Raw genomic sequence first — 6141 nt, forward strand, 5'->3', positions numbered from 1 at the left:
CCTAACACCTCCTTTAAGCTACCATATCTTGCTAATTCGAGTTTTGATTGCCGCACGGTTCCTGGTCATGTGTCCACCGCGTCGAACTCTACGAATCCATCAGAATAATTTCACAGGTAAGCTACAATCTCACCTCAGTTTCTCTACCTCCTTTGATTTTTGAAAATTGTGAGTCTCTATGTTGAGATTTTGTCAATTTTGGTATTCTAGGTTCGATTTAGCTTACAGAGCTTATCGGGCTTGGGTTGTTTTGTCTGTGGGTGCGGTAAGGATCACTAACCCTAGTCAATTTCTTGATTTAGTATGTTAGATATTGAATTTGGGTGTATATGTATTATATATATGAATTAGGTTTGTGCATATGTAATTGGAGCTTGAGTTGTGAACATTTGGATCTTGGTGGAGTTTGGGAGACTTTGCCTTGGAGACTTTGAACTTTGAGGATTGTTTTTGGTGCCTTGGGGGTGTCTCGGTAAATACGTAAAAATCAGTCAAGGTATGGTTTAAGTTTCTCGTATTTAACATATAATGCCTTGTGAAAACTTAGACTAGAGAACCATAGGATAAGTTGAAAACGAATGAGTATATGTAATGCTTAGAAACCTTGATATGAATTATGTGTTGGTTTTGGTGTTTGTTAAATGAATGATAAGTGATGAATTGAAGGTGATATGTGTATACATGTATGTTGAATAAGAACATGTAGAACTTGTTGATGTAAAGGAGAGATTGATGCATAATGTGGTTGAATTGAGAAGTGGTAGGATGTGAAGATTGTTGTGGTATTGATAAAGATATGCTTTGTTAATGGTTATTGACATAGTAAGTTGAATTGAGTTTGAATTGTAATGAAAATTGAGGGTTGAAGGTTTTGTGAAAAAATAGTTTTTGGTCGAACTTCAGCAAGCCATAACTTGGCTTCTAGACTGCCAAATGGTTTCAAACTTATTTTATTTGAAAATTGGGTCCGTGAAGTTTACGCCGTTCGAAGAACGGATGAAAAATATTTTAAAACAAAAAAGTTATGCGCGTCGAAAGTTTGGGGTTTAAAATGATAAATCTGCAGATTTCAGACTTAACCAAATTTTTGCCAAATTACCCTTGCATGTGTACGCATACCTCCCCCATACGCATTGGGTAGGCTCTGTTTGGTACCTATGCGTATGCATACATGTGCATGCGTACGCATAGTACCCACGAAATGGTTTTTGCGTACGCATATAGGGGACATACGCATGCATTCTATTCTGTCCAGCATACATGCGTACGCGGACAGGTGCATGCGTACGCATCTTGGCCTAAAAGAGGCCAATACGTACGCATACATATGTATGCGTACGCATACGCCTGTTTTTCAGAAAATGGATATTTTGTATTTTAGAGCTAATTTTGACCCTCCAAACGTCTATTTTCACTCTTTTAGTCCTAGATCATAGTAGTAACTCTAGTAGTAAGTTGAAGCTACGAAACAGAGGTAACTTGGAGATGAAGTAAAGGTTGAAAATGATGAGATTCAGGATGACTGTGTGGCCGAAATGGTCGAGATATGTGTGTGGCCGAGATGGTCGAGATGGCAAGGTTTGGGTGCGATCCCGCTTGCGTGTTAACTTGAAAATGTGTTCGGATGGCAAGTTGAAGACGGAAGTTCCCTCTCTTGTCGTGATGTGGATGTGGGGAAGGTAGAAAGGCACTCTCATTCGTATTGTTTTCCCCACATTCTTCTCTGGTTTCAAGGTGGAAAGACACGCTCCTTCGATGTGAAAAGGCACTCTCCTTCATATATTCTCCAAGAGAAGGTGGAAAGGTACACTCCTTGGATGTGGAAAGGCACTCTCCTTCGTTTATGATCCTCCTGGAGATGCGCAACCTAGAGACCAATGTTTGCTACCAGATGTGTCAGGTTCTGACAAAGTAACCGACACGTGAGCTCACGGTCAGTAGGATAGACATTCATCATATGCATATGTGTGCTTTGTTTGCTATGCATTAATTGGGTATGCCTAATTGATTATATTCTGCTAACTGTTGTAATTGTTACTTGAACTACTTGTTTTCTACCTGTGCTTGCCTTATCTGTTTGTTTGTCTATACGAATTATCGGAGATGGAGGAACGGAGGAAATGTGAAACAGTTTAGTGTTTAAATTAAGTTTAAGTTAGGTTGAATAACCCTTAGAAGATCACCCCTCTCTATGGTTGTTGTTTAGTATTTTAAGCTTTATAACCTGAGTATCGGCATTCTAGGATTGCTTCTGGCATTCTCAGGGATTTATATCTTATATGCGTGGCACTTTTACCATGCTGAGAACCTCCGGTTCTCATTCCATACTGTGTTGTTGTTTTTCAGATGCATGTCGAGAGGCCCCTCGCTAGGCGTCTAGAGTTTCTGCAGCGAAATGGTTTCTTTTGGGATTTCTTATGATCTTTGATATATGTATACATAGATTCTCCTTTTATATACTTGTTTATTTTGTCCTTCCTAGAGGATTATGGAGAACTAGGATTTTGCTTATGTATTTCAGATTTTGGGCTGTGTATATATGTATGTAAATATTCTCCGATCAACCTTGGCTTCGCAGACTGAGTCAGGAACTAGTTATTTTGTATCCTTGACTCTCTATTCTCACTTTCTGTTTAACTATAGTTATGAACTTTAGCATTCTTAGCACGCAAGTTATCTCGTCTCCTGAGCGTTGCGCTTTTATTTTCGCGATTTTTGTTTCACCTGATTTTTTAAGGCTCCTAGTTTATTATATTCTTTCTGCTATTATATGTATATATTTTATTTTAGGGGTCGTAACACCACACCACCTCTGTTTTACAGCTTAAGCGTAAAGCTCTGTGTGGTAGGGTGTTACACAAATCATATTTTACAATAACAATAATTATGCTATATGTACATAAAAAGTAACTATCCGTATAGAATACATATTGAAATACAAAATACACATTAAAAATGAATTAAACAATAAATATATTTATACACAAATTATAACACCTATAACATTCATTTATTAAATATATAAGCTTATTAATCATTCATCATTATCACCACCGAATTATACAAAACAAAAGGAAAAAGAAAGTATTAACGGGGCTTGCATGTATTCATATATATACGTATATACATGACATCTATCCTTCTATTTATTAATCACCATTACCATCCTTAATTCATTTGGTCTCTTTCATCACCGAAACAAAAATTAAGGAATAAGGGAAAGAAAGAGTGACCGAGGGTGAGGGAGAGAAACCGTGGAACCTCCGAGCTTTCGATTCTGATTTTTTGCGATCTGTAATTTCAATAAAAAAATCTAATTCAGTAAAAGTGTTCGTATCTTTCTTCTCTACGTGTTGGTTTTGTTTTTGTTTGGTAGAAGTTGACGGTGACGTAGCTCTTCTTCCTTTTGAGTTTGGCCAATTGAAATTCTAGGAGGCACAGACGATTTCTGATATTTTTCTCTTCAATAGCATGGTCAGAAAGTTTCTCCAGAATTTTCGTTGATTCTGATTTCGTACGGAGATAGGAGTTTCGTTTTTAAAATTATAAGTTTTTAATTCATGAATTGTCAAAAGCTTAATGAGTAATTGCTAATAATTTATGACTGTCTAGACTAGTTGAATGACGAAGTTGTGTTGGATTTGTGATTGCAAAAATAACTGAATTTGATGAATATGTGTTTGGTTCTCTAAATGTTTGAGGATGCAAAAAATTCTGATTTCTAATTGATTGTGATGAGAATTATCAAAATTATAGCTGTGTCTGCTGATGAGAATTAATGAATTATCATATGCTTGATTAATGATGAATATAGCTTTATTATGTGCTTGAATGATGATCAAAGTATATGAATTGTTATATTTGACATAGCGTAGAAAAGTGAAAGCTTGATTATAATTAAGTACTTGAATTTGTTAAAACTGTTAAATTTGGGTTCTTGGGCTGTGTTGGCTGTAAAAGCAACTTAGAATAACTGAAGAAAGGTTAGGTATGTGATTTTGGAAGGGTTATAAGTTTAGATGTGGGTTAGGGTATGTAAGGTTGTTGGAAAAGTCCAAGGCAGAAAATTCTACATAATTGACAGTAAAGTAAATCAATTTCTGAGAGCAGTTCCAATCATAATTTTGAATAAAACTATTTTTCTATGAAACTTTAAGGTGTTTTGAGCACCTCATAAAAAGTTTAGGGTTTATTGATGAGTGGTTTAGTAGAAATGAATTTTTGAAGATTGATGATTTCTGTAGAAAATTAGGCTTCTTTACCCTAAAAGTACCAACTTTTAACCCACGCATTTTTTACGAGTTTTTGAACTGAAACTAACGGCCATTTCAATCTTTGTGTGTCCACAATCTTCACTTTAAATTTCGTGTCAAAATTTTTTTTAACCAATTAGATATGTTAAAAAGAGTGTGGGTTGCTCGCTGGATTTTGAAAACAGAATTCTAAAAGGCAGAGCTGTGTTTCTAACGTCATAATTTTTTCATGTGACATGGTAATAATCTAGAATTTGATTTTCTAAAAATATAAAAGAGTCTTGTTTAAGGTCATAAATTTTGAAAGGCAATGAGTGAGAATTGAATTTTTAGTAAATTTAACAAATTTACTATTTCTTTTCCGCATTTTTCTAAAACAATAATAGCATTTTTTTTAAGGAAAATATTACAAGTTTAAATTATGACCAAATTACGTCAACACCAAGTTTTGAATACTAAATCAGTAGTATTAGAACAATCAAGGAAGATTTAAGATTAATTGGTGATGCGGAGGTATGTGTAATTAAGCGGTAATGTGGATGTACGTTTATAATGTAGGTGATGCGGATGTATGTATGTAATTGGTGATGTGGAGGCATAATAAAGAAAAAGAAAATGAGAAGCCAGGTATGAAAAAGATAACTAAAATGGATAATGAATCATAAAAAGTGTATGTTGAATGGGTCTTGCGCTAAAGTGCTAATGCGTAAGTGCCTGCCTGACTGATTGCCTAATATTGTTAATGCGGGAATGTCCGCCTAACTGATAGCATACTGTATGTTGAATGGGCCTTTGTGCCGAACTGCTAATGCGAAAGTGCCCGCTTAACTGATAGTCTGAGATTGCTAATGCGGGAATATTCGCCTAACTGATAGCGATGTTTCTTACTGTGATGCACATTAAAATGTTATTATGATGAGGGCTAACTGACACGAGTAACAGTGATGCCAAAGTGTCTAACTGACACAGTAAAGGAGCCATATTTGAGGTTCACTCCGAGTAACATCGGGTTGCGGGTAGACAACCGACACATGAGCCCATGACCTGCACTAAGAATAGACATACATCATCTTGTTTGCACATTTGTATTTGATTGTGTTTGTTTATTTTGTTTATTTGTGATTGTGTTGTTGTTTTGGTGACTTGCTTGTGTTCTTGATTGGATATTTTACTTGTGCTGTGGACTTAATAATATATTGAGGACTGATGTTTGTGTGTTGGATTTAGGTATATTATTTATGATGCTAGCTTATTTAGATATTACTGTAATTTGAGAAATGTTTATGGACGAGGAATTTTTAATGTGACTGAGATTTTTGTTTAAATAACGTGATTTAAAGAAAGAGATTTAAAATTGTTTTAAGTAAGAAAATTATTTTTGTGATATGAATTAACTATTTGTATTTACTCTGTTTATTGCGGTATTTACGTTTCCTACTGAGAACGTGTGACTTTGTTCTCACCCCAAAATTTTTAAAAAACCTTTTCAGAGGTACAGACAGGAACCCTAATTAGAAAGCTACGGACGAATAGAAGACTTGTTTGGCTAGTTATTTCTGGGTTCATTCTCCTCGCTCTTGATATTTTAAAGTGTTATATTTTTTTTACAGATGGGTAGATTTGCAATTGAGTCTTGTATGAACAGTTATTATGTATTAATAGTAATTATGTGAGTATATGTTTATCTGACATAGTTGAACTTGAAATATATAACAAAACAAAATGGAAATTCATTTTTCTTAAAAACTATCGACAAATTAACATGTAGAGACTCAATAAATAAATAAAGTATGAAAATTCAAGGAGTAAAATTAGATAATGCCCCGACTTTTAGTGCAATCATGAGGTACTAAAAGTTAGGGTGTTACACAAATACACAATGATTAAT

The sequence above is a fragment of the Arachis ipaensis genome, chromosome B06, assembly GCF_000816755.2.
Source record: "Arachis ipaensis cultivar K30076 chromosome B06, Araip1.1, whole genome shotgun sequence".
Classification (NCBI taxonomy): Eukaryota; Viridiplantae; Streptophyta; class Magnoliopsida; order Fabales; family Fabaceae; genus Arachis; species Arachis ipaensis.